General features: G+C 45.6%; 1 protein-coding gene across 1 annotated transcript in view; it reads right to left on the minus strand.

Annotated features, from left to right (window-relative positions):
* The window catches only part of LOC146783837 (P2X purinoceptor 7-like), a 580,759-nt gene extending 562,421 nt beyond the window's left edge, over nt 1–18,338 (minus strand). The window contains exons 1-2 of the mRNA XM_085635364.1: nt 18,282–18,338; nt 2,272–2,352 (exon numbers count right to left, since the gene is read on the minus strand). The gene's annotated coding sequence lies outside the window, so the exon portion shown is untranslated. The remainder of the gene's footprint in view (nt 1–2,271; nt 2,353–18,281) is intronic.
* Between the last annotated feature and the right edge of the window lie 711 nt (nt 18,339–19,049).

A 19,049-nucleotide genomic window follows, 5' to 3' on the forward strand; every position in this document is an offset into this window, starting at 1 on the left:
CATTGAAGAAACACAGGGCTCAATTCCTACCACCTTAGCACCCACAAACCCAGGACCAACTAGCTATAATGTCTCACTTAAATGATTAGACACCTCAGAACACAACACTCCCAGATCTCTTAGGAATCGCAGTAACAAGACACCCTTTCGCTCACTCTCTTGTACTTGTCCACAATAAGGACAAGAAATAGTTTAAAATATTTATTTTAACTAACGTACCCTAATATGCTGTATACGTGCCACCACAAGCAGGAAAATGCATAGTACAAATATTGTCAGCATCGCAGCTAGCTAGTCCATATATCATGAAGGGAGATACCATCATAGAAAGACAATGGAGAAAGGACTATAGTGCCTAACCTCCCTCCCCTTGCTAAGAAGAAATATTATTATATACTAGAAGATCTCTGGGATTGGTCAGCAGACCCCATACATTTGCCTATAGATGGTAGATCTACATCATAGGTGCTGGCTCGCTCTTCTCCCTAGAAAGGTCCCTCTCAAATTGTGGGTCACCTATCTGTGTACTCCTCTAAAAAACCAAGTACACTGCCCAAACAACGGCTGCATCGGTGTGTTTTGTCTAAGGGCTAAGGTCTGGCCAGAACAAAATAAAAAGGGGCATTGTTGTTCGACCTTGCACATAATGTTCAGTCAACATCCCTGGAACATGCAGAGAGTGAACACAGCGATGAGTTTTCATGTGAAAACAATAATTGAAAGTATTGCAAAAATAAAGACGTATAGTAACGTGCGCAAAAGCAGCAGGCAAGCTGCAATGTGCTCATGCTAAGTTAGTGAAAAATGACAATGTCCCCATGTGCCACGTGACACTGGCAATTGCACACTTCAAAAATGTCATTTAAAAATCAAAACCAACTTCTGCTTCAGCAGTAATTTAACACTTCAGAAAAACATGTTACTTAGGTGTTCTGAATCGACTCCAGCTGTAAGAAAGAAATACTTAATAGCAAAGTTACAGTAGGTGGATGTGATAAGCAGCACACATGGCACAGACATTCCAGCTTCATGGGGCCATATGAAATACCAACTCTAAAGTAGATTTTTTTTTTCACTTGAACAGCTCATCTGCTGAAGAAATGTAATGAAACGTGTCAAGGTATCCATTGGTTTAAGCAAGCTGAAACTGAAGAAATGAAATTGGAAATTATATTTTTCCTGAAAAAATACTGTTTTCAAAGAATTTTCTAAAGGGAACATTAATGACTGGAGAATATTAATTTCTGCATGAAACAATTCATAATTGTTAATACATTATACTATGCGAGGATTATCAATTGAAAATAAACAAATACATTAATGAAACAGTAACAACAATAATAATTACATTAATTAAAAACACAAACATGATTAATAATGTGATTAATAATAATCATACTAAAATATTATAACCCTCTGCCCAGCGCTAGGATGGTTGTTAAAGGTCCTGAGCCCTGTAAGGAAGGAGAGAGCCTTTAACAACCGGTATATTACAAAGCAGAATAGATATACTGATATTAGAACATTCTACTTAGGGGAGAATTTTCTAATATAAACAGGGAGAAACAAAAAGACAATCATTTGAATGTTGGAGCTGAAAGCATGTAGCAACCATAACTGGACCAGAGCAACTTCATTGTTTACATTCCAAAGTTTGAATAATAATATTAACACTAACATTGACAATCATAGTAATATTAATAACAGCAACAGTAACAATAGTATTAATATTAAGAACATGTTTTAAGGGATAAAAAAGTGAAAAGATATGCACTCTGCAATAAAACTCCATGTTTGAATATATTTGTAAATGACAATTCATACAAAGTAATGGTCTGAAGCAAAAGCTGATTTCTACTTTGACCTGGAGGTTCGGGCATGTGCCACTCTTGTCACTGGGTTGCAATGATGCTGGGTTCTGATACAAGTCTGGGTGCCAGGCTGGACCAAGTATGGCCACTGACTCCTGGTAGCTGAAAGCGATGCATCAGGTTTGAAATCTGGGATTGTAAGTGAGACTTTGAAGATAATATGGCACTATTTTCTACAAGGGCTTACTTATGTTGAGGGGTGTATGGGTGACACCTTCTAGTCTCAGAAGCTGTAGTTTCCATAGTGACACAGCATAGAGTGCTCTGCTGAAACCTTTGCTGGTAGAGAGGGTCTGTACAGCAATAACTAGTTGAACCTAGGAAAGCATCTCAACAAGCATTTTATTGTTCACAGTCAGAAAATGGTGGAAATGTTCCTGGGAAAACAAACGAAACTTACTTGGTAAAATCAGACTTGGGATACCAGATGTTATTTTTCACCAGAACAGTAAACTTTTCAGCATCTTTGAGGACAGCAGGCCTGAAATAAATAGTATTCAATTGTTACACTGGATAATAAAGCAATGAGTTAATTACTTTTATGAGTGTTTTAAAAACACTGCACATTTAACCATCTCATTTAATAAATTAGAAATTTAGAAGAATTACGTTCATAAACAACCACAAGGCAGAAGTACCATTGTTTTGTCAGTCAGTCAGTCAAACAACTTTATTCGGTTTTAGCTTATAAAACCATAAAAGTTACCAATACATAAAAATCCATTATAAATTTACACAATTCATCACATAATAATCCAGATTCCACAAAGGTCTTTAAAATACAAAGATAAATACATGTTCCCTTCAACATTTAATCGAGAAAAGTCCTGGCCTTCACTGCAGATTTCAGGAAGCTGAGGACAAAAGGAATACATAAGCGCTGGGTGAGCCTGCTTAAAATTCAACCTCTTTAAAATAGGGGTAATAGAGGTTTTTCAGGGGACCTTTTAAAACTTACAGAACAGAAAATGTAGAAAATCTTATGCAGGCTCACGGTCGCAGCCACAGCGTGCTAACAACTGTCCCCCATGGCAAAGCCAACAACAGATGAAAGAAATCCAGACGAAATCTGGTCAATAAAAAACGTTCGTAAGTACTAAAAAAAACAATAAATATGGCTCGGTCAATGATGTTGTTTTCAGCATTATAAATTTCCACACACTAGGTTTCCTCTTTCCACATCTTCCCTCTCTAGTTTCCTTAGACTGATAAAAGACTCCCTGAACCACCCCAAATCATTTTTGGATACCGATTCGGGATTGCTATACAATTCAGCTCTTCCTAAACTTTCGAAACTACTCTTGATGTATGTGAGCCAAGGTATGTGGTGAACATAATCAAGAGTCATACACACTTTCAATATTAATTGTTTCAGAGACAGTCCTTCACTCAGCCATATTTTCAACCAGAAAGTTAGAGGGCAAAGGGCCAGTATGTCACTCAAATAAGGCACCCCCAATTCTTCATGTGCCACCATGTTGGATGTACCAAGGGGTACGCCTAATAAGCTTTTCAGAAATGCGTTCTCAGCCACTTGTATGATGTCTGTAGTACCATGCCCCCATATTTCACTGCCATAAGAGACCGTCGTGACACACATGGCCTGGTATATTTTTAGTAGGGCCACGATCGGTCCTACCTAATTTGGAAGCAAAGTTAACACGTATTGGCATAGTCAATAGGTCCCGCTTTTAGGACCTTATAAGTGTTTATCTGATAGAGACTACTAGCCGCAGATTCCTTCACGTAGAATTATCCTGAGGCATGAGACTGGTTCCGGAATCTTTTTTGCCACAGCATCCCTGCGCACCGGGGGCGGGGTGACATCACCCGACTCCGCCCAGGCGTCGTGGTCACATAAGACCCGCTCCGACGCGCCTACGTCAGTTTTTTCCTTTTCCGCGTGCAACACGGATCCGATCTTTGCTACGGGCCTTTTAGGGCCCCGTTTTTCTTCCATTTCTTTTGGTGGAACAGTGTGCGGATGCCTTCGGGCTTTAAAACTTGCACATTGTGTGGGCGTCTTATGTCGGCGACGGACCCTCACCTCATTTGTATGTGGTGTTTGGGGGAGGATCATGGCACCACAGATTGTGCGGCGTGCCAACAGTTGAAGCCGAAGTCGCGGCGGGAGCGCCACATGAAACTTCTATCAGCACATCTCTCCAGGTCGACGTCCTCCCCTCGGTCTGCTTCGGCGGACGGCTTCAGAGATGGCCGTGGTCGTCGTCCTCGCCCTTCTCCGATATCACGTGAGCGTCGCTCCCCGGTGGGTAAGTGTCGCAGTTTGTCCCTGGGGGCTGGTTTCCGGCCTACCGGGGGCGTGGACTCTCCGTGGGTGGTGCGGCCCCACGTGTCGTCCTATCCACCGTTTCCCAGTGTTGGGGCGTCGAGAGTCCAAATGGAGACATATGCGGCGGCTTTGCAGGCTTCGCTGGCATCTCCTCCTTCCCCTCCTGGGGTTGTCGGCGGATCCCTCGCCTTGCGCAGGGCCCTCTGCGGCGCCGACTGGTTTGGATCCAGGCTTGGAGGATGTGGTGCTGTTGGGGTGCGGCTCCTCTGGGGCACCTCCTTCAGGCCACGGCGTATCTGCCTCGCCGCAAACTCCCGCGGGGGTCCCTGTGGTGTCGCGGGAGGTCGCCGGGGCTCGGGTCGCATCCCCGAGCCCCTCTCGGTACTTTGACAAGGTGGTCCTGTCTAAGGCCGAGGTGCCGCCGCTACGGCGCCGGCAGCAGCTGGCCCGTGCGGAGCCACAGGGGGTCGGTGGACCCTCCTCGTCCTGCTCTGGGTCGAGGCCGAGCGGGGACCCTTCGTCCCTCTTCGGGCCCCTCTCGTCCCTCCCCACAGGCGGCTGCCTCGTTGGAGGGCGAGTCAGAGGTTGAATCGTCTCTGGCGCCGCCACATGGGTTGCCGAGCGATCTTCGCCTCATTCTGGTCCGCGGCTGGCGGAGGGCTTTGTGCCGCTCCCCAGGTCCGTCTCGTTCCCCCACGCAGGTGGCTGCCTCGGCGGGGGTCAGGTAGGCGTCATTCTGGCGCCGCCCCGGGGCCGGTGCGGCTCCAGCTCTACTGCGGTCTCCGCTCCGGTCTCCGGTGCGGGATGACTTGGAGGTACCTTGTCCGGTGACACCAGCTGGTGCCGACGTCCTACCTCAGGCGGCGGACTCTACGGCTCCACGCAGGGGTCGTACCGCGGATTCGTCTTCGGACGCTCCTTCTTCTCCAGAGGCAGACTGTATATTGGTGTCGTCCTCCCCGGAAACTGGTCGCCGTGTGGTGTCTTTTTCACCGGCGTTGAAGGGCAGCTCCCGCCCTTCCTGAGGCAGAGGTGTTCGTTGGAAGAGCGGCAGGTCCCTCATTCTTCGGCTCCTTCTGACTTCCAGGTCTGGCACTTGCCCGTCCCGCTTGGCCTCGGGGACGGCCACCTTAGTTTGCAGCCGTCGCCCACGGAGGACCTGCTTTCTCCACCGCTGGGCCCTACGGAGGCTTGTGCGGCCTTCGCTCACGCGGTGTCCACGGCTGTGGGCATTCTGCGCATGGGTAACCCGGTGGCTCACTTTCCGGCGGACCATCTCTTGGAGGTCCTCCACCAGGGCTCTGGTGAGAGGGAAATCTTACTTCCCTTTGAAGGTTCGCTTCTTTCTTCCTTGACGGGGGCTTGGAGGCATCCTGCCTCAGGGGACCTGGTGCCTCAGCATCTTCTGCACCAGCACCTCCCGGCGCCGCGTGACCCGGCGTGTCTTTTCCTTCATCCGTCAGCCGCCATCCCCCTTTTCTGGACCGCTTTTCCCTCCCTGCCACCACTGTTGACTCCGCCGTCCCGAGAGGCCCGCTGGCTGGACTCTTGGGGGCGCAACATGTTTGCCTCGACCAGCGCGGCCCTGCGGGCCCTTAACACCTTGTGTGTGCTGGCTAGGGCCTCTTCCTGTTTGTGGGACTCGGCTGAGTCTCTGGGATCTGCAGTGTCCCAGGAGTATGGTCAGGTGGACTTACGGCATCATGCATTGGATGGCCGGGAGCTTGCGGCGTTTATTCCACACTCCGCTCTGGACATCTCAGAGGTGCTGGGCCGGGCCATGGCTTCCTCAGTCGCTCTCCGTCACAATGCTTGGCTTCGGGACGGGGTGTTCCCTGAGAATATTCGGGAGCGCCTCATCGACCTTCCGTTTGATGGCAGCCTGTTGTTCCATGCCCCGGCCGACTCCGCCATCCAAAGGCTCTTTGCAGGGCTCCATCCTCCTCCTCCGCCTTATCCTCCTCCTCCTCCATCCCCTCCCCAGTGACTTCTGAGTTGGGTTGCTTCTGGGCCTTCTTAGGCCAGTTGTTCTGGCTGTGGGGTATTTTCTGGCCGTTTACGTCCTTCCTTGGGACTTTGGCATTATTGGCTGCTGGACGGCCCCTGTGTTGATTGTGTGTGGGTTCTGCAGGAGTTGTTGCGCAGCCTTGGCCCTAAGATTGGGCCTTTTGCTTGGGCTGCTTGTCAAGCCTTCAGCGGAGGTGTTTTTTTCCCCGTGGCTCTTTTGTTTTTTCCTCTGCTGCGGAAGTTCTTCCAAAGAGGGCTCCCATATCTTGGGACTTAACGTACCCTATGTGGGGTAGTGGTAGCGGTCATACAGCTTGCGCTCTGCTAGAGGGTTCTGGTCGCCTTCGGGTGCCTGTTCTCCATGGCGTTTAGGTAGGTTGCTTTTGCTTCCTGATGTTGTGTGCACGGCCACTCGTAGTGGTGTGCCCGGGCATTTCCTCCTCTCCCTGCTCCTGTCCTGAGGTCTGGAATGATCCTATGTTCTCCCTTGCCAGCCGTCGCCTACTCGGCCTTCCTGGGGCCTCGGGCTGTTCTTCTCGCTTCTGGCGGCTTTGACTGCCGGCGCTGTTCTGGCTGGCAGGCTTCTCTCCATCTGGAGTGGATTCGCCTTCTTTTCCCTCGTTTCCTTGGGCCCTCTAGGCTTCTTCTTCTTCCGCCTTTCCTGTCTTGGCATTGAGCGGAAGCTATGTTGCCTTGTGGGGGAGTGGGGTGCTTCAGCCTCTCCGTCCTTACCATTGGTTCCTCTGCGGTGAGGGTACGAGCCTCTTCAGCCTTCTTTCCCTCCTACACCCCCTTGGGGGTCGGCGGGGTTCGGCTTGTGGGGGTTCCCTTGGCCTGGCAGAGTAGATGTTCTACCTGGTCCACAGGTCTGGTCCCCTGTGGGGACCTCGGTTCTGCATTGGCTGTTGGGGTCCTTTCGCAGACCCTCCTTCCCAGGGGGTATTGCTAGGGTATCTATTCTACGTGAAGGAATCTGTGGCTAGTAGTCTCTATCAGATGTACGAGTTACTTACCTTCGGTAACAATGTATCTGGTAGGGATGATTCTAGCCGCAGATTCCTTCATGGCCCGCCCTTCCTCCCCTATTCTGCAAGGACCCTTGGGTTGGTCTTCGGTACTCGCCTCCCGGTGGAGGGCTGTGTCTCCTGTGAGTGCCTTCCTTGTTCTTGACGGGTGGCTCCGTACGGGGGTGGTTCCTTCCTCCTTTGGTTCTTTGGAGGATGGGGTTCCGATGCTCCGGTGCCCTGCTGCTCTGGCTGCTCCAGGTTTGGGGGGGGATTGCTTTCTATCCCTGTCCTCCCTCCCTTCCATTGCTATCCTCTGATTGCGGGTCATCTGGCCATGTCTTGCGCTGGTCCCTTGTGGGTGGTTGCCCTCTAGGTTGGGGTGGCTTGGAAGTTTGTTGTCCCTGTCTGTCTTGGGACTGGTCCCATTCCTTGCTCAGGACGGGAAGGGTGGGTTTGCTACGTGTGCCCTGACTTTTACGCATGTTCGTTGTCTCCGGGGCACAGGGATGGGAGGCTGTCTATGTGCTGGCTGGGTGACTGCGCAGGTTTCTGCTTGTTCTTTTTCTTCTTTCCCTGCCCTTGGGTTCTGCGGTGTTGGCACTACTCTGGTGGTGTTGTTAGTCACCGTTTCTTTCCAATTTTTCTGCTCTTCGCACACTGTTCCTATGCTTCCACAGTTCTTTATCTGGTGGTTCCGCGTTGTGGTGCGGAAAAGTGGACCCCGGTGAGCAGGGATGCTGTGGCAAAAAGGTTTCCGAATCCTCTCTCACGCCTGGGGATAATTCTACGTGAAGGAATCTGCGGCTAGAATTGTCTCTACCAGATACATCGTTACCGAAGGTAAGCAACTCGTACACCCATGCAACAGTTGATGTTGTTGCACCAAGGATATTGTGCTGCATAACTAAATACTTATAAGGTCCCAAAAGCGAGACCTATTGGCTATGCCAATGCTTGTTTTTACCGGTGACTGGATAGTTAGCATTTTTTCTCAGTTGACACTGCCTGTACTACAAAATGCTGGAATTCGATTGTACTCTATGATAATTTATTAACAGCAGATAAAAAGGGCAGGTCTACATTGCATGTAACCAGTTGTATGTTGGATGAGAGTGCTGCATTCTTAACCTGTCCTTAAACAGACATGACATAACAAGAAAACCACTGTATTTGGAATTACTATATCATCACTATATCAGACATGTAATGCCTACTCTATCCTCTTGGAGGTTCTGAAATCTTAGCTATGTTAACAGGCTACTTGTGTTTTTAAACATATGATAGGTAGGGCGGAATGTCTTCCACGTGATGGCAGGTGTATATTTATTTGTTCCTGAAGTTTGTGTATGGGCATAATGAAGGGTAGGTGTGTTCTTTTTTTGTTCTGGGAGAGTCAGTTGCTGTTTTCCGATAGAGGGCTGTTCATCTTGGAAGCAGAATTTGTTCTTAATTACTGTCTCACAAGAGTACAATGTTGTGATGCTAGTAGATGTACAATTATTTCTCGGTTTATTACTGTCTCTTTGAATGCACCACTTAATGCACATGGCATGGCGCTCACAATAGTGGACAGCAATCTGTTGTAGGATCCGTTAGTGAGAATAAATTTGTGGTGAGCCTGCAGGTTTTGCAGGGATGAGCATTTTGGCCCTGTTACTCATGGTGTAGTATAGTAAGGGCTTTCTTAAAGATATAATTGACTTCTACCTTAATTTAAATTTGGCTGGATTAAACCCAAATTTAAGTGGAGCCGCATAGCTTCAGTTCTTTTGGTAAGGCAGAAACTCTCCAAGATGTGTTTGCCCCCTAAATTTATGATTCTGCATACTGTGTTTATACACATGTTGGCATTAACCATTCTTTTAACACCAATCATCAGTGTTTTCAGGCGATGCATGCCTGACGTACTCGTAATTGCTCATGTGTGATGTATATCATCCAGTGATGATGAGTGAAAGAACAGCTTGAATTCTTTGCTAATTTAATTGAACTCATGAGTAATTTAAAACCGCTCATAAACTCACACACACAATTATTTTTAGTTCGTAAGGCTGGTCAATCAATAAAGATATCAGACCTCGAGTGTGCACACTATTAAAAAAAAGTGATATTTGTGATCAGTGCTGGACTTTTTTCTTTATAGAGCTTCCTACATACACATTGTAGATACTTTGGAACTAACAGACTGAAGGCAGGAAGAAGCGGGATCCGGCCTTCCTTCAAACATTTATGTATTCATGATCAGTGGTAGTAGAGCTATAATTTGCTTTTATACTGAGCGGTACTGCTTTGCTTACATAATGAACTACATCCCTTGGAGGAATATCCAAGCAATCGCTGTTGATTGAAACACAGCACGTGTACATTCTGTTTATATGTGGCCACAGAGCCAAGCATTGCTTTAGGGCCCACTTGCACTGTTACAGAGGAAGTCATGCAAAGTGTTGGGGGCGTTCGAGATGCACACATACTTGGGTGTAACTTTCACCAGGATCCTTGATTCAACTGGTTTTAGAATCTGCTCTAAGTAAGAACAGAGCTTTCAGAACGTTTACTAATACTACATCTTACATTTAGGTATCAGTCAAGGCATATGCTTGAGAGAGTTTGCCACATCATGGAGCAGCATCATGGCCACTATGCCTGGTAAAAACAGCTATAAGATACCTGAAGCTCCTAGAAACTGTTTTCCAGCACTCAACCAAACTTTCCAATCAATCCGTGAGTTACGCATGAATCTTTGTCACACCGCAAAGGGTGTAATCCCAGTAGCGGAATAAGGAGGCAAACTGTACACTGACCTCATGTGCAGCATCTAATGCACCTACATTGTAGTCTTACTCACCACTGACATTGAGGCGCTATCTTCTGCTTATCTTCTGCTTATCACAAACTGTCGCTAGAAACTGTAACTTTACCAGTGTAAGTTGCCATGCCATGGTTTGTCACAGGACATCAGAAATGCAAGTGGCACATTTATAGACAGTGCTTGGTGTCAGTGGTGATCACTCACATCAGCAAATCCAAATATTTGTGGTTTTATGAGTTAAGATGGGGCTCACAGATATGCATTGCTGCTGAAAAAACCTTCAGATATTTTATACGCTTTTCTGCTGCAGGACAGGTGATGGAATATTCATCACATTGGTATTAATCTCTACATTGAGGAGTCCCATGTCGTTTACAAGGATGAATTGGATTACATACCTATGAAGGTTTGTCATTTACCAAGGCGTTACTTGTTCGGATATTGCAGATAATAAACTGATACCATAAAAAGACAAGGGAACCAAGGTCACTGATGAAAACGCGCCGAGAATGAATTCGTGGAATAATAATAAAAATAAATATATTGATTGTTTAATTGGATTCCATTTATATCCAACGAGACAGTGCTTTTTGTCAGAAAAAATAACAGGTGGGACAAGCTGTGCTCAATATTCAATGTTAAACTTCCATCGTCATTCGTTGTAAAGCTCAATGCTTTTAAAGCTATGGCCAACATATGAGTCTATGCTTCATATAGTTCCAAATCGCTTTATAGTCATGTTACTTTTACAGCAAACCCCTAGCTACTCAAGCAGGTTGAAGAGGTTTAAATAAATACATTATTGCACCATGAGCTTAGTAGACTCACATGCGGTGGTGAAGTCTGCCATCTAGTGGCAGTTTCCTGAATTGTGCTTTGAATAACAAAACTTTTGGGCAACACCTCTATTCCCCTGATGATACTGAAAATGAAACCCACCGTTCCTTGGTGTATTGCCGACATCTTAAAACAAATATTGGCCGCGCGGCCGTGAAAGTGACGCGGCCGCGACAGTGAAAGTGATTGCGATGCAAGTAATGACTCGTGACGGAGGAAAGACAGATGGCGGCTGCGTGCGTGCACGCGCGCGTAACCGCAAGCTTGAGCCTGTGGTAGCACTTTCAAAACCCATTTACTAAATGTCTCGCAGAGCAGAGGAAGTGCTGGATCAGGCTAGACCTAAAAATGGCCATATTCAACTGCACCAAGTCTCCCCTCTTTCTTTGTTTGAGAGGGCCCCATTTCATCTGCTCATCCAGCACAACCCCCAAATACAAGACAACATCAGTGCAGGGAACCTTGGCAGATCCTACCCTAAATTGAAAAATCTTTTTAGTACGGGATCCCACCTGCATGACATAAGATTTGGAGTCATTGATTGAAAGATCCCAATCCACCATAAAGGTAGAGAAGGAGTCAAGCAGTGTTTGTAGTCACCTCGCGGTCCTAGATATAAGGACCGGGTTGTCAGCATTTAATAAAACTGGTAGACCACGTCGACCTACTTGCGGATAATTATTCCCTGTTCTCAATAATGCTTTTCCAGCTCGTTAATATACAGGCTAAATAGAAAGGGTACCAAGATACACTCTTGCCGTACTCCTCTCCTTATGTCAAATTTACGGGGGACTCAAAGATTATGCAAATAGCTGGCATGGGCCCTAGTTGATCGGTGAAGATCTTCTAAAAAGACAACAATGTTAACATCTACCCCACTAGAAAGCATGGACTTCCAAAGTTTAACCCTTTTCACGCGGTCAAACGCGGAAGATAGGTCCATGAATGCTAAGTAGATAGTACCCGGGCGAGCAACCGTATATTTATTAAGTACCATTGTTTTAAGAATGAAGAAGTACTGGGGTAATGGCAATAGTGATAAGAAACCCAAAGAGTTACAAGACACTGTGGCCATGAAAGTCACATCTCTAATGTTTTACTTTATTTATGAGGGAATATTTTTGGTTATTGGGAAATACTGTGTATGCTAATGGAAATGCTTTCCTATATTTAAAGACTTAAATAAGTGTCCAAAAATGTCATAGAATTTAGTCTTTAATAACCCGTAATATATACTGTCAGTGGGCACAACACAAATTACAGTTTGAACAAGCTTTCCAAAGCCAATAGGTCTTGCCTTATTGACCTACTGGCTTCGCTAATGCTTTTTGCCCAAGCTGTGCACCTATGGCCAAAAAAAAAAAAAAAGGCGGGTGTGAAAGCATGCAGACGCAGCTGCTTCATTATCTAGGCGCCAGCATGCATGATGACGTCTGTGCATGCATCTATGAGATAAACAATTTAATAAGTGATGATCGAAAGTTCTTTTTCAAGAACTTTCGGGATCTAAAGGGACTTCCATGCACCCATAATGTTTGCAACATTAGAGTACATAAGTATTGAGTTGGTACATTTCATTAGTCTGCCTCGACATATTACACGAAGAAGGCTATAACAGGCAATAAAGTAGAAAGTGTACACAATTGGCCAATGAAATGTTACAAAAGTTTTTTCGCCCCAGACATTCAAGCCGAAATTCCAGAAGGGATCAAAAATTCAAGGAGCTATCAGAATCAGAAAGCACTGGTGTTTATGGCTGCCCTGGTTTGGATTCGCTCATCGATTTTATTATGTGGGCTCAGATACATAAACATGCATGCACAATCTACAGAGGCAGCATTTGAGAGGGCGTGGCAGTGTTGTGCGAACACCTATCGTCGCCGCAGAGCGCTGTCCCAGATTAACCTGTGCATGCCTGTCGGAAAATGTGTTCAGCCTATAGCTCTTGACGAAAAATATTCCCCCACCCCTCTCCGCGAAGTTCCGTGTGATCGAATGACAAATGTGTTAATTGTTTCTTAAGGAATTGAAAATTACTGCCTTTTTATCTTCTATTATCATATTGAATGTCTAGCATAACCCAGTCATATGCGACCTGGTTTGCGCCCACTTCGTGCGTCCCCGGGGCACTTTGGTATTACATAAGGGGTCGCAGACGCTTGTGCAGCCCCTTCTGTAATACTGATAGCGCTGGCTCTTTATGTGCGCTAGCGCTATCTTCAGGGGGTGTTTCCTAATTTACATGGGGGTGCGCCCCATATTTATCTGGAGGCAATGACAGAGGCAGCAAAATACCAGTCTAGCGGCGCACTATGCTAGGCACAGATTTATATAGCTTGCATGTTTTAAAGCCACACCCTTAATTACATCATGCCCCTTTGAAAGACCCCCCTAGTTTTTTCATCTCACTTAAAGCCCTGCTGTCAGTTCGGTATGTTGGCTGTTTTTAGGTCTTGCCTGACCCAGCGCGTGCGCTGGTCTGGTGAGACTTTTAGTAAGGGCTTCAAAAAAGGCTACCAGGGCCGGCCTACAGCTTGCGTGCATGTGCGCGGGCACGCGCTTACGAGCAGAGGCGCCCTATGGCTTTCCTCTTGCTCTACCGCGCGCGCCTCGCTCTGCCTCTCTGTCTTGCTCGCCCCTCCTCCTCCCTCTCCACAGAGCCCATCTCGCGGCCGAGCGTCTTGCGAAATCGCGGCCAATGCTTGTTCCTTTTGAAAAGCATGTCCACCTGAAGGTCTCAATGCACTATGCAGCCTGCAGCTTATGTTCATTGCTCCCAGTTTCAAAGGTGCAGCATTATGGCCCTTGTGTTTCCATTCGCACAGTTGCCTCTTTTTCTGTGGCTTCTTTCCGCCTACCTTTCAGACTTGCTACGGTGGGTGCTGCTCTAGCGTGCATTCAGATGTAATGTTCTTAGCAAAGTTAAGAAATAGTCCTTTGGGACCTTATAAGTGTTTAACCATGCAACAGTTAATGTTGTTGCCCCAAGGATATTGTGCTGCATAATTAAATACTTATAAGGTCCCAAAAGCGAGACCTATTGGCTATGCCAATGCTTGTTTTGGCTAGTTGTTGACCTGCTTTATGGTCAGGTGAGCCGGTTTTTACTGTTGATTTTCATGATATTAAAGCAAACATTGCCTACACCAAACTCAAATCAGTGCAGTCTTCCAGACCTTACAAAAAACTTACACAGCATATCTTTACAAGGTCAAAACTGCCCTAGTTTGCAAACATGGAACACTTTTCTAGCTAACTAACTCACTAATGGGGGCCCCTTTTATTTTGGTACTGGGCCTATTTTCTTTCCCAGTCTGATGCTGCATGTTAGGCAGGGCCACTGGAATTATGCAATTGTGTGGCAGCGGCGATTTCTGTATAGTTATGCATTTGACGCATTTGCCACATAATCCATGATCAGCTGCATAATCTACAGATTTCAACAACAAAATTGCTTTCTATCTCAAACGGTTCAAAAGTTACTAAAAATGCAGCGACACGTCTTGCTGCATGTGGGAAGGCCCTTTGAAAAGCTGGAATAGTCAACTTTCTGTTTCCAACTACTAAATTTGGGTGTTAAATTGGTATTAATGGGGTGCAACCAGTGCCCAAACAGTGTTACCAAGTTTAACAAGCATTGGCATAGCCAATAGGTCTCGCCTTCGGGACCTTATAAGTGTTTAGCCGTGCAACAGTTGATGTTGTTGCACCAAGGATATTGAGCTGCTTAACTAAATACTTATAAGGTCCCAAAAGCAAAACCTATTGGCTATGCCAATGCTTGTTTTGTTTAACAATGGCTTTGCTGACCTATTTCTCTGCTTTAGAGTGGCTCTGCTGACCTAGTTCAATGGCTGTACACAGGCTCTACCAGCGTGGTATTCAGCATTTTTTTTTAATTGCATTTTGGAGGGGTTGGGGCAGTAAAGTGAAGGAGGTACTGCATTTTATAGCGGGCATGGAGCATAGTGTGTGAAACATCTATGCTTGGTAATCCAGTAAGGAGTGTTGTACAGATGTGGCTATGCTAACAGAGTATGAATGTATGTTGTACAGAACTTTGACTATATATATTCCATGTGTGGAGGTGAGTAGTCGGTTATCGAGTTTCTTGCTTTGTCACCTGTATTGTGCCTGTGTATGTGAGAGTTAGGTGTGGTGTATTTATGGACAGCTGTATTTTATTGTAAGGCTAATGGTATTTATAATGTACATGTTAGATGTATGCAGTAGGTAGAGAATGGCACAGTAGTATGTACTTGTTTAAACCAAAGAAGCCATGTAATAGTTTAAAACAGGGAGAGCTATTTCTAAAAGCATACAGAGTATATAATAAATTATGTTATAATACATTAGTGCATAAATAAAAACATAAGCGCTTTTGTTAGGCCTCTGCTTATTTTAGTAGGACAAAGCAGCTCAAAGACAGTTTAAGATTGCTCCACAAAGGTTGCATTTTAAGGTGTGTTGTAATTTTGGTGGTGTTGACACTATATATTGCATTTTAATATGTGCTCATAAATTTGTTCACCAGACTATGGTGCGTAGCGACAGGTTAGTGTTTGGCAAAGGCTCCTTCCTGTTCTTCCTTTTGTTGCTTAATATATAAAGTGCAAGTGGTGTGAAAATGTAAGAAGTCACATATTAGTGAACGAAGCGTTGTAATTTGTGAAAATGAAAGCACCATTGTGATTCAAAAAGTTCCATACCAAAGAATAAACGCTGTGGTTTTTAAAGTGTAAAGGCATGCAGGTGGAATAAGTCATATATTGGGAATGTAGCGCCGCGATGTGCTAAAGTATAAGCGCTAAGGCTATTTAGGAAGGCATATCTAGACAATAAATTGCCGTGATTTGGTGAAGGTTAAGTGTTATGTAAATGATCCGCCTGTAAAACAATGCAAAGGCGGACAGAAACGATCAGGGAGATGTGGCTTTTATTTGTATCCCCTTGCCTGGTATGGCAGTAATTGCATATGTATATACTAGTATATACTATAGCGCTTACAATATTGCCAGGTTAAAGGGCACTGTATATAAGTAGGTGCGAGCAAAACATTAGACAGAACTCTACCATGAACTAACTTGAAACTATGGCTGGTGTTGGTAAAGTGAAAGCGTCGTGAAGATGTAAAACTTTAAATTTAGGAAAAGGAAGCGCTGCAATTTGTTAAAGTGAAAGCGCTGTGGCTTGCAATAAGGCATATATTGTAGAAAAGCATTGTTGTTTGATGAAGTGGAAGCACCTAGAATGCAAGAAGCCTCACCCGAAAATAACGTTTTGCGTTTTGCTAAAGTTCAAGCGTTATGTAATCTAAAAAGTTACATACCGGCGAATTGTGCGCTGCGAGAGCTTTTAAAAGTTATCAACCCCAAAAGCATGTGATTAGTTTTTGTACTTTATTTGCAGTAAAAGAAAAGCCGTGCACGAGTGAAAAGAAAAACACACTGCTGGCCCGGGATTGGTGCGTGCGTGTATGCGTGCGCGCGCAGTCTGCTCTTTTTCGAAGCACATACTCGTGCTTGTGGCGCGCCGCTGCACGCTCCCGCAAGGTGTATGCCGCCACAAGCACGAGTATGTGCTTCGAAAAAGAGCTGAACAACGGCTAAAGGTCCTTCTATGTAGGCGAGACCTAAAAATGGCAAAAAATGAAGTAATACTATTTCAAAATGTGCCGAATTATGCAGCATAATTCGCTTTTCTTGCCACATAATTTACTCACCCTGCCACAAAATGTAGCCCTCTCCTGTCGCATAATTCCAGTGGTCCTGATGTTAGGGTAATCCATGGCAATGATTTTGTTCCTGTTTATATTTCACATGCTTACTTAATCTTGCATTCCCCAAGTGTGCTAGCTATTTCCAGCATGTGTGTTTCTGTACTTCATTTCACAGCATATTACTCTTGAATGATATACCCTTTGTACTGAGTCGCCTCCAGGTGTTTATAACAGGCTACAGTTGAGCACTTTGGAGTTAAGGATGCAGGCAGTACAACTTTTACACTGTGCCTGTCTGTGGGTCAAAAAGGTGTTCAGATTACATGATCATTTCAAAATATGGGCTCTCTGCAGAGCACAAAGAGCAATGGTCCTGCATTCCAGTTGTGATTCTATGCAAATGTGTGTGAAGGAGCTACTTATTGGTCAAAACAACAAGGTGAAAGGAAAATAATTTATTGTTGTTACTCATTTAGCTTAAACAGCTAACAACCATTGACAAAACGCAGTCGCAGCCGGCATGACTTGTGGGGGTCACGGGGTTGGTTTGATTTTAATTATTTTTTTAAAAAATTAAAAATCTTTCCTTAGCTGGCCCGATCCGATCCCGCGTTGTCTCTGCTTAGGGGCCTCACATGTTCCTATTCTGCCCGGGGCCCCACATATCCTAGGACCGGCCCTGACCATACTACATAGGTTGACCGCAGTCACACAATTGACGGCAAATTTGCCACCTTGGAGTGGGGGGGAGCGATGCTGAGACTGAGAACACCACAACTAAGGGCTCGGCTCTTTAACAAGCTAGTCACCGAGCTGAGGACCCGTCACCCCGCAGACCCACCATCACCTCTCCCATTTGGGCCCCGTACCCTTTCTTGAACAGATGCCCGCTCTGCTAATGAGGTCCCTTCATCGAACAGCATTAGTACAGAGAATGATGCTCTATCGCGACCTGGCCTGGCTATGAGACATGACTTACGTACACCCCAAGTAGATGCCACAGTTATTACAGTGTCCGACAATCCCCTAAGTGTTTGAAAGTAATGCTTTCATTGCAAGTGACAATTGCACTACGCACTAAGATGCCATCCAGTTCCTGACAAACCAAACTACATTGCATTGCTTGTGATTGCACAAAAGTTGATGTTCTCTCATGCTTCAAAAACTAATAAAACACACACACAAAAAACAAGGAAGGGGGTTCAAAACCATAGCAAAGAAGCTATGCTGTAGGGGCGGGCCAAAAACAAAAAAAGGAGGAAAACCACCGAATAAGGATCACTGAGCTTCGACAGACAAGAAAGCCATCGAATCATGAGCTCACTCTATGCATTGCATTGTAGACAACAGGTATTTGACAAGATCCAGTTAAAGTAGCCTGTAGGCAAGACCTAAAAAAACACACACTGCAGCTCTCTCGTGGCTGGTGTGAAGAGCAGGACCTTCATTTGCACCTCCTCATTGTCTAGACAGAGGCGAGAGAGACGCAACAGCATCAAATGATGCATCCCGGATGCGTGTATAGATATAATCTGCCCTTTTCTAGTAGTGTGTTGGCCACGCCCCTTTTCACAACTCCCTCTCCCTGCAGCAGAGGTTACTTTATCTTCCCTTACCTTGTCAAGGCTCAGTGCTACGGAGGTAGAAATATTACACTTACACTGAGGCAGCAAACAGCTGTTCTGACTTTTTGTGACCCGCCTGGCTTGCCCCAGTATTTATTATTAAAAACTCTTACCGCACAAGGCAAGCATGGTTGATGATGTGCTCCCACCCTATCACCTGGAGTGATACTGGCGACCCGGAAGCATCTGAAAGCCAATGGCAAACTCCCCTGTGACAGCAGCCGGCTGCCCTCCTCGGTGTCTCCTCCAGGGGTTCTCACGGATCTAAATCCTGGATGAAAGCTACTGATTAACAAACTCTTCACAGTGCTCAAACAATACACAGAAGAGTTGGGAGTCAAATCTATTTTCTGGCAATAAAACGCCCAAACTCTTTCAATAACAATATCACCATCTGCACAGTTTTGAGCCTGAGCCAAAAAAGCTTTCATTTCCTGGAGCTCAATTTTCCGGCTTTCAGTTTCAAATTAAACTGTGTCTTTTTGCGAACTTGCCGATTCTTGGCCATCGTCACAGGCGCGTGGACGGCTCTTCTACACTGCGGCCATTTGGGCAGCTCTTAGCATAGAACAATATATGGAGGAAGTCTAAAGGACTATTGTTACGGTAAATGTTTTTCGTATAGTGCAGGGTTCAAGAACACCTTGGCTGCGTGGTCAGACGCACATCTACATGTGAGGTTCCAGACACAGGGGGCCCGATTAACAAAGGTAAACTTAGACCAAAAGTCTAACTTTACTACTTTTCGGTATCACAAAGGTAAACTTAGACAAAAAGTCTAACTTTCCAAGCAGTAACTTACTTTTGTGAATACCGAACAGCAGTAAAGTTACACTTTTGGTCTAACCTTAATTTGTAAATCGGCCCAGGGAGTCCCATGG

This window comes from Triturus cristatus, chromosome 11, assembly GCF_964204655.1.
Source record: "Triturus cristatus chromosome 11, aTriCri1.1, whole genome shotgun sequence".
Classification (NCBI taxonomy): domain Eukaryota; kingdom Metazoa; phylum Chordata; class Amphibia; order Caudata; family Salamandridae; genus Triturus; species Triturus cristatus.